The sequence below is a fragment of the Capsicum annuum genome, chromosome 4 (assembly GCF_002878395.1).
Source record: "Capsicum annuum cultivar UCD-10X-F1 chromosome 4, UCD10Xv1.1, whole genome shotgun sequence".
Classification (NCBI taxonomy): Eukaryota; Viridiplantae; Streptophyta; class Magnoliopsida; order Solanales; family Solanaceae; genus Capsicum; species Capsicum annuum.
Window position 1 is genome coordinate 211,335,665 of NC_061114.1, and position 11,182 is coordinate 211,346,846.

At 29.5% G+C, this 11,182-nt stretch overlaps 1 long non-coding RNA gene across 1 annotated transcript; it reads left to right on the forward strand.

Annotated features, from left to right (window-relative positions):
• Positions 1–4,257: 4,257 nt before the first annotated feature.
• Positions 4,258–4,922, forward strand: LOC107869514. Its single transcript, XR_007054595.1, has 2 exons — positions 4,258–4,328; positions 4,413–4,922. It is a non-coding gene; the product is annotated as an uncharacterized LOC107869514 (long non-coding RNA).
• The last annotated feature ends 6,260 nt before the right edge of the window (positions 4,923–11,182 follow it).

The following is an 11,182-nucleotide window of genomic DNA, read 5'->3' on the forward strand; positions in this document are numbered from 1 at the left end:
TTATTTTTAAAATTTTTTTAATTTTTTTCTTCTCCCTTCCCCCTCACCCCCTATCCTGACCCCCAGCTCCTACCAACCCCCCTCCTCCCCCCCCCTCCCGGCCATTTTTTAATTTTTATTTAAACAAAAGAATTCAAAACTTTTTCTTACCCCACCCCTACTACATATTCTAACACCCCCACCCACCTGCCTACCAACCCCCTTCCCCAAAAAAACTTTTATTTTTTTAATTTATTTTTTAAAAAATCTAAAATGTATTTTTACGCTTTAGCTAAACACTAAAATGTATTTTTTGAAAAATATTTTTTCATTCACCAACCAAATACTAAAAAATATTTTTCGAAAAATATTTTCCATCCACCAACCAAACATAAGAAAATAAGTAAGAAATCAACTTATTTTCCAGGAAAACTTTTTCTAGGAAAACATTTTCCTTCGTACCAAACACACCCTAACTGTGTGCTTGTCATCCACATCATCCAAATATTTATAACTCTAGGTTCACGTACGTCATCACTTTGTGGATCTTCATACTCACCCCCGGACCATATAAATATAATTCGATACCAATTTTTGGACTTATTCTACCCAAAATACCTTAAAATATAGTGCGATATTGTCTGTTTTAACCAAACATTTGTAATTTTTCTCTATAACTTATATTATATGTAACTATTTTCTTTTCATTTTAACTATTAAAGTGAGACTATTTTCGCACACTAAACAGAAACTTTGAATACCTTAGATTTGTCAAATGACGACATTTTTTTGATTAATAAGCACCAATTGTTTTGCATATTGAGGATTTAGTCTGTGTCTTGCATTTTGTTTTGATCGTTAGGTTATATTTTAGTTATGGTGGATGTAACTGTACCATAATTTTATTAAAATTCATTTTACTTATAATCCCTTTAACATTTCTCTATTTTTTTAATGTGGGATAATTGATTCATACCAGTACTAAAAGTCAGTATTAATACTTCCACTAGTTATAAGTCAATTCTCAAATAAGAGTTGGGATTAGTTTGGCACATTGTTAATAAACTCTACCATAGTATCCTTTTGTTTCATTAAAATCAACGAAATACTGTAGATGTTACGTTTAGAAAAATATCAAATTTCTGAAATCGAAAATTAACTTTAATTAAGGAGAAATAGAGAGATAATCTTTTCGTTCGCTTTTACTTATCACTAATTTTCTAATTGAATTTCTTACTTTTACTTGTCATTTTTGACATATCAAGACAAGATAACATTTTTCTTTTTATTTTACTCTTAACATTAATTTTTTTTTTTTCAAATTAATTTCAAGGTACAATGTAAATAGGGGTACTATAATAAAATAGTTAAGTTATTAATTATTTTTCTTAGTTGGTGTATCAACTCAAAATATGACAAATAAAATCGAACAAAGGGAGCAATTAAAGAACATGCATGGTAAGTGTGACCTAGTCTAAACGTGTGGGTAAGGGGCAAAAGCATATTAGTATTGGCTGACCAAATAGTGAAGAAAGTCTAAGATTTCTTGTACTCCAATTCCATGAGAGATTCATTGACTACTGTCTTTAATTTCATGTGAGTGACAAACTGACAATTAAATTTTTGCCTGAAATTCAGCTGCTTAATTTAAGGCACAAGCAATGAAACCATTTAAATTAAATTTGTTTCCTCAATTAAATGGATCTTGATGTCAAAAAACATACTTGTAGTGTTCATATTGTTGTTGTGTCTTGTGGGTTAAATTCAAATTCTAGTATGACATAACAGAACTGCAATGGGAAAACTTACTAGACTTGCCTAAATTTTTTAAACTTAATTACACGTTTTAAAATACCTCATTCTAGTCTAAATTTTGCTTTATTAAATTTGTAGAGAATAGCAGAAGAAAGGTGTAGTTGGAGAAACCTTTTGCTAGCCCAAGATCATTAACTAAGATCGAAAGATTAAACTAAAGAAGAGGAAGCTACGAAAGAGAAGCTTTGTTACGGAAGAAGACTTCTTGAATTAGATTGTTTTGGGTTATGTTTTTGGTTGGGGAAAAGGCATCGTTTCCAACCCAAACTATACAAGAAAAGTCGAATCCACAGCTAAACTATCTAAGTGACCTAATATACACCTTAACTATATAAAAATGATATTATAACCTCCCCGCGACACCCATGCCTAAGTTTAATGAGTGGAGTGCGCTCCACTCGCCCTCTTGTGGTGCCACGTGTCTAATCTAATTTTCCTATTTTATTAAAAAACTAACCCGATCCTATTACTCTTTTAACCCATCTATCCATCCGACCCAACCCAACTCTCATAGTTTACCCTAACCCGATTAAAACATTCATCCAAATGAAAAGTCATCTGATGAGAGCAAAAATCTGATAGAAGATTCACCTCTCTTTCTTTTTTTATAATTTTTTATCAAATTTAAATTCGATACAAGAGATATTGCTGTGTTTTTCGTTGTTGACAAGCAAAAATTATTTTTTATCTCTTTTCAGTTGAAGTTGATTGGGTTGATTTCAACGGAGGTGGTTGATTTAGGATAAAAACTAAAGGTTACGATCGTTTATGTAGGAACTACTGATTTTCAGTTCAAAGGTTAGCTTTTTTCTTTCCTAAATATAGTAGATCTAGGATTTATTTTCGTTCCTAAATTAGATCTAGGGTTTTGCCATCTTTAATTTGTCCAAATTAATTTATTTTATTTCCATTTAGATGCTCAATATGTGATAATATAACCCTTGACATTTATAATTATTCGATTTTACTAGGGTTTTGACTAGGATTTTGAATTAGGGGTTTTTGAATTAGAGTTTTGAATTAGGGGTATTTACTAGGATTTTACTAGGATTTTTGAATTAGAGTTTTGAAAACAAAACCACTTGGAGTTGGTTTATCAGGATTGTAAAAGAAGATCTTCAGCTGAGAGATGGGACAGATTTGACAGTGATAACAAACATGCAAAAGGTAAAAATTATTATTTTTGCTTCTATTTTTGTTTCTTTTTATATTTATATTGTAACTGTTTATGTTTATGTTGTAACTGTTTCTGTTTCTATTTTTGTTATAGGGATTAGAAATTATTGTAACTGAATGCTTACCAAATGTTGAACATAGAATGTGTGCAAGGTATGTCCTTGCAAACTGATCAAAAGATGTTATATGTAGAAGTATTGAGAAGAAAAAATATTTTTGAAGGTGTGCAAGATCTACCTTTGAGGCTGAGCTTACGGACAACATTAGTTATATGTAGATGTTGGCGGGGGTGGGGGCGGGGGCGGGGGGAGGGGGGGAGAAGAAATGCTAGACAAGTTGATGTATTTTAATTTAGAGAGATGGAGCAAGGTTTATTTAGCTTTGGAACAAAGTGTGATGTTATAGACAACAACATGACTGAATGTTTTAATGTATGAATTTTAGGAGCTAGGCACAAGACTACAATTATAATGTTAGAGGAGATAAGGATAAAAATGATAAAAAGAGTGGGACAGATGAGGGATTTTCGTGAAATTTGGATCAATGACATTTCTCCAATGGCTATGAAAGTATCAAATGATAATACAACAAGGTCTATAAAGTGCAGCATAGAATGAAATTCTGATACATGGTATGAGGTGCTTGATAGAGGATATAGGCATATTGTGGATCTTTCTAGACTATATTATAGTTGTAGAGCATGGATGTTGAAGGGTATACCTTGTCCTCATGTAGTGACTGCTCTTCACCACAAAAAACTAAAATCAGTAAACTACATCTCTCACTGGTACAATAGAGAAACTTAAATAAACACATATAGTTTTTTATTCAACCATTTTTGAATATGAAGATGTGGCCACAATCACATAATATCTCTGTTATACTACCTCCTGTTAGGAAAATATTAGGTAGGCCTGGAAAGAATAGAAAGAAAGAAGAATGTGAAACCAAAAAGAAAACTGAAAAGATGTTCAAGAGGGGGATTGAGATTTCATGTGACACTTGCCATATCAAGGGTCATAACAAAAGAATATGTCCAACAGGTGCACCTGCTGCTGGCACTAATGTAAATCTTGACCCAAGTTCATCTGCTGGTGCAAACACAAGTACAGGTTCAAGTGCAATCCCTAGTGTAGTACTTACTGTTGGAAAAAAAAAGAGTTTCAACTGAAAGAGGAAAGGGTAGACCACCAAAGAATTATACAGAAAAGATATTTTATTTAATTTGACAGTGTTGTGAACTAATTATGCTTACTTTATACTAAATATCTTTTTTTCTTTCTTTTTAGTATGCTGGCAGATCAAGAATGGTTGAAATGAGATTACTTCACACACAAAGTGAATGCACAATTCTTCATGTAAGTTTACTACTACATTTACTATCTAAATTTTATTTACTATATTTTTATTTACTAAAGTTAATACTTTCTTCATTTGAGCAGCCGGAAATGCCTAGTGAGAGATTCAAAATTGCCAAGTCTTCGGCCTTTGTGACTGAAAATTTCAGATATACATACACCTAAAACTGGTGTAAAATAAAAAGAAAAAAACTATGACCTCCAGGTAACTATAAGAAATGAGAGGCAAAAAATAAATGCAAACAAGGTTCAAGGCTGCACACTTAAATCAAGAAAGCTCCAATGTTCAATCTCTATGAGAAGTTGGTATAGACTACATTTAAGATTGCATTTATATAGTTTTCCTTGTATAAAGCTTGACAGTTTTGACTGTATTTAAGACAATGTTTTTGATAATTCACTGATGTTGGCAGCTGGGACTGCATTTAAGACTGTTTTTTGGTAGTTCACTGATGTTAGCAACTGTGACTGCTTTAAGAATAATTTATTGGTGGCAGCTTTGACTGCATGTTGTACTGTAATTAGTTTAACAGTACTGATCTTTTTGTAAATGTATTTGACAATAAGATGTAATTGACACTCATTTTTGTTTAATGATTATGCAGTTGTGAGTTCATTGTTGCTGAAATTTGTGCTTGTACTTGTGCAGCAGCTGTGGCTGCATTTATTAATGTTAAATTTGTGTTGTGATGTTTTTGAAATTTGTGTTTGTGCTTGTGCAGCAGCTGTGACTACATTTAGTGTTGTGATGTTGTATACAAATTGCAATACAAAGAATCACTGAAAACAAAGCCAAAATTGTCAACTTCAACCTTACAATTTCATTACATAATAATTCTGTCAAAGGTAACACCTAATAATTGATACAAATTTCAGACCCTTAAAATATAACAAAAACAAAACAACTTAGTTTAGGGAAGCCTTCCTGGAGCTCCTTTTAAGAACATGAATTGAAATAGAAAAGTAACACCCAAAATACATACACAAATGAGAGTAGTCCATAGTTGTTTTTCCCTTTTCTTGGACTTAGCCAACTTAATCTTTCATTTCTTCTCATTTGCCTTCATCATCTTCAAATCATCCTGAAAATTGTTCATTTGCAACTCTATTTTGTTCATGTCTATTTTGCTCTCCACAGATTTGGTTGTCCTAGTAGTCTTGTCATCAACTATTTTGTGTTCATAAAATGTACAATTTGTCGAAGATTCAACTCTTTCCTCAAGCTGCCCAATTCTTTCCTACAATTTAGAAATAACAAATTTCGATCGTTCATCAATAGAATCATCATTTCAAAGCAAAAAATTGCATGATCTATCATTCTAAAATGAAAGCAATTAGATTCGTATACACTATTCAAGATCAATGTTTGAAGAAAAAACTCACTTACCCCATAGTAAGGACAAGTCAAATATCGTCTACCCGAATTTCTTGAGGTTCATGAAGTCATCAAATGCAAAAGATGTCCTTGTTTGCATTGAACCTCGACTAACTCATGATCTTCTTCTTGGTTATAAAGCCTACTCAAACTTATCTTAGCCATTAAAGTACAGTGATTAAGAAAACAAGTTTTAACAGATGTTGAACAACACTTGAGGGAAGAAAAAATCATGAAAATGGCAACAAAATTAAGACAAAATAATTATCAAAATAGCAAGAAATCGAAGGATTAAAAAGATTTAGTTACCAATTCTTCAAACAAATGATCTTCAATTTTGATTTTGAGAGACAAATTTGGAAATTAGGGTTTCTTAGTTTTGAGCCCTAAATTGGTTTAAATAAGAATAGATCTGTTGGAAATTGAAAGTGATGTACTTTTAATATTTTAGCCATTTACTTTTGTTATTTAATAGGTTGGACGCGCCTAAAAAGAGTGTAGGAAACGCACCTTAGAATGGGTGTCGCGAGGAGGTAATAATATCACTTTTATATAGTTAAGGTGTGTAATAAGTCACTTAGATAGTTTAGGTATAGATTCAACTTTTCTTGTATAGTTTGGGGTAGAAAAGATGTTTTTTTTCTTTTGGTTGGTTACAAACGCCTAATATCATTCCTTATTTATACTTGGGTAGGAATGGTTCTAGAAGATCATATAGATAATTATACAAAAAAAATCTAATGATTTTTATCTTCTACCACAACTCTAGAATATCTAGATAATTCTACAACATACTTATTCAAGACACAACACCAGGACATTCCACGAGAACCTATGATATTCAATCACTAGACTATTGTAGAAACTTAACTAAAAAAACTATGATATTCATTCTTCCAAAAAATTTACTTTAGATATTTTTCACAAAATACTCCGAATATTTCTTGTGTTTTTCCAATTCAAATATGAGATTTGTTGAGGGATATTACACATGTTGCCTAAAAATATTCAACATTCGTGTTAGGTTTGTTCCACTATCACCCAAAATTGTACACGAGCAACTCTAACACCAAATGTAATCACAACCTATGATATTGATAGCTTTGTGCCTAGACTTGTATGATTATAAAATGCATCACCAAAATCTAAAAGTTTTCTTGTAAGTACCATACACGTATCTCATTTGTTTTCCAAATATACATGTTATTTGCTTATAGTGTAGTTGCTAAGACCACTACAATATTGTACCTAACTACATAAGAATTTTAATATGTACATGTTGATTTTTAAAAAATATTTTCAAAAAATATTTTCATTGTTAACAAAATACAATAAAATAACTAACTACAGAGAATGTTGAAATAGTAAAAAGTCAATGAAACCTCTATATATCGTGACATTCCATTGGTCATGTAAACGTGATAAAAACTTGTTAGTTCTACCAAAATCTTCCATTGACCATTTTATTATCACACAGATTGCGTGGAGTATTCTTAACTTTAGATGTGGCATGCCCGCATCTATGTTGGATTCTCTAAATTATACACTACTTTTGAAGAACCCAACATGTATCTGTTGATATTTTTAAAAAGTTCAAGCAATATAGATTATCAAAATATTTTTTCATTTGAGGCCTTGTTAATGCTATTAATTCCTTATTAGTAATATAATATCTAATTATCAACTATTTTGTGATGGATATTGCTTGTGCTATTCTTGTGATGGATCATAAGATCATTAAACATTTATCTGATTCTTGACCATACCACACCACATATTTATCTTTCTTTTCATATTCGGATCCAAAAAAACATTCTCTTTTTATTATTATTAAAAAGGAAAAGTCTTTAATCTGATATGCAAAAAAATTGCCATAATATACGAAATAAATATGTTAATTTCATTATCGTATGGAAGTAAAAGAGATTTAAGTTTTATAGTTAGAGATAGACTGCCAAAACCCTGTGAGGGACTTTTGTTTTTTTATTTTCTTTCCCTCCTTTTTTTTGGGGGGGATTTGTTCGATTTCTTTTGTTTTTCCCTTGTCTATAATAAATTATAAAAATTGATTATTCCCAAGTAATTATCCATCAAGAATATATTTAGAATTACTTTTCTTACGCTTGATAGTCCCAACTTATAACATTCGTTAAAAGTCTTTTTATTTCCTATAAGAACTTTTTTTTCGCATAACTTGTGCATGTATTTTTTTGGTTTACCGTTGATATAGAAGTCAATTGCAAATTAGATTACTCATATAGATTCTACTGACTTAGTTAATTAAATGAATTTTTTACTAGGTCTAACAGGACTTGGTAAAATTATGATATACATTAGGTGGAGTAGAAATTTTGTGACTTAGCTAAAGGTAATCTTTTCTAGGTCTAACATGACTTGAGGTTAAATTATGATATTAATTGGAGTAGAAAATGGTGAACAAACTTAGTCAATAGAAATGCTCATTATCATAATATTGCATATGATTTTAAAAAAAAAAAAAAATAGAAAAGAGAGCACTTCTTCCTTTTTTTTCTTAATTGGCATCATTAGTGCTTAATTTGTGTGGAGGGTAGACCTAGTCACCTAGCTATAACACTAGAATTTCCAATGGACCTAACTAGGAAAACCATCAAAATTGAAAAATAATGTGATAGCTCCAAATCGAACTTAGTCTATTGGATGACAATTTATTGTGTGGTGGGTAGTTTGTTCTATTTCCACTAAAAACTTACACATTGGATTGATTTATCCAAAAGAAAACAAAAATTTCCATTTTGGATTTGTTTAGAGGAGATGTCTTTTTCCCTCTCTAATGGTTGAGAATTAGTTGACTTGCACCAAATCATGGAACCAATCCTTTCATTTATGTTGGACCATAAATATGTAAATAAATTTATTAAGTGTATTAGGCTGCTAAATCTTATATAATTTTCTTTGTTTAGTTAATTAGGTATAAACAAACAACACTTTCAAGTAACTACAAAAGAAGGAAATAAACAATAATGTCATTTTTCTTAGGACGGTTAGGCAGGTTGATCACTTAACATAATCATTTGATTAAATTACTAAGCCAAGTTTATTACACAGGATTTTTATTAGTGTCATAAAACAAAGAAAATTCTGTGAAAGTTATTGCCATCTCATAAACAACGTTTTGATCTGAACAATGTATAACCTCTAAACAGAAAATAATTAAGTTTAGTGGATTAACTGTCTACAGAAAAAAAAAAAAAAAAAAAAAGAAGGCAAGTTACAGATTTGGCCAGCCAATGAAAAATAATTACACATACTAACAATATATTCACTAATGCGTAAAAAAAAACAATGTATATGATAGATTAATATACAAACATGTATAATGTATAATAGTATTCAAAATGATATTTGTTCGATGGGCTTCTTGAAGGCTAAGCAAAGGTCACGAATATTAGATAGGCCTTGAATGGCCCAAAAAAGTGCTCATCGGCCCAACCCACTTCTTCTCCCAGAACAGGGCCCAAAACAGGTAGTTACCTACTTACACTTAATTACTGAATATAATATGTATTTTCATACACAAACTTATTATTTAATTAAAATTAAGTGATATATGTTATTACTTTAATTAATAATTAGCTAATGTTAAAATGATTTTATGCATGTAAGTATTGAGAATACAATGCTAATCATTATCAAAAATACTTCTTCGTGTTTGACCCATAAAAAAAAAATCAAATCAGATTTGCATGTGAAGAAGCCCATGTTTAAAGACAACGCTTTTTTTTTGTAGAGTAAGATGGATTGATTTACACTACCATTCAAGACAATTCACACTTGTATGTAAAAAAATACTTTGTATTTTGATTACATATTGTATTTATATTTTGTGATTTTTTTTTTTTTGTATTTATATTTATATTCTATTTTCGTCGATACACTTGTATTTTTAAAGAACTATTTTGTATTGTATTTTTAACTTGACCGCATATTGTATATGCATTTGTAATTTTATTTATTTGTATTTGTATTTGAATTTGTAATGGACTGCATCATTTGTATTTTTAAAAAAGTGAAAAAGAATTATTAGTTTTCTTTTTATGAATATTTGTATTTTTTCGTTGAACAAAACAAATACAAACGATAAGTTATATAAATGTTATAATTGTATCAAATGATACCTGTTTATACAACTTCAACCATGTGTATACAAACATGTTTGTATACAATTATAAATGATAAATTTGACATACAAATAATAACGATACATTTGTATTAAACGCTATATATGTGTATATATTTATATATTTTAGACTCAAGCAAATACAACTAATACATATACATGTTTGTATACAAATATAAATAATAAATTATACATATTCATGGTTAAATTATTTAAATATAGATAATAAATTTATTTAAAATATATAGATTGATACAAATAAATATAAAAAACAACAATAAAAACACGAGAAAATTTTTTTAAAAATGAAGCGAAAAAATAAAAGAAGAAAAATGACAAAAAAAGTTAATATCGAAAAAAAAATACTAAAAAAACGTGTTTAGAAAAAACAAGCAGTAAAAAAAGGAAAGAAAAGAAAAAATTGACGAGAAAAAATAAATTCCATTTTGAATTTCGAAATTCATTAAAACAAGCTTCCTATTTTTGAAATAGAATCTTCAATTAATTCTTAATTAATTGGGTGAACGTGATTTATGATTTTTTATTTTTTTTTTGCCTTTTCAAACTCAAGCTGTTATTTAAAATAAGTTAATTAACTGTATTTATATATATATATTTGATATTATCGTTAGCATCAAATACATATATATATATTGCTATTTGAGATAATTAACAAAAAATTGCTACGTGCCTCTAAATTAATTAACCTAATTTTATTATAAATATATTACCATATATTGTGAATGTCTATTTATGAAAAAAATTAGAAACCTCAAGGTTAGTTTTCCCCTATAAATAAATGTGTTTTCCTTCATTGTAATTCACTCTTCAAGAATTCCGCATGAGAAATAAAGAAGTCTCCTTTCTTCTCTCTATTTTTCTTCTTCTTTGTTTTATATTTTATAACATGTTATCAGCACGAGACTCTACCAAACAATGTGAGATTATAAATCTAAAGGTAATTTCAAGATTACTAATTTCTTATGTTATTTGTTTTTTTGCTACTGATGATATAATTATTGTTGGAATTGAGGAAAAAAAATTGATTTGGAACCAATTATGCTTCACGAAGAACAATATTGTTAAAATATATGATGATGAATTTAAGTCTCATCTCATTAAGAGGGTAAGATATTGGGTTAAAAGTTTCAATGCCCCATGATGATAAGATGTTGGGTTCAAGTCTCATCGAGTTATAGCCTAAGACGCCTTTATATGGATAAGATATTGAGTTTGAATCTCAATACACCATATTGATGATATTATGATGGCTAAGGCAAAATAATGGGTGTTTGTGAAAAGTCATGAGACATGTCCCAT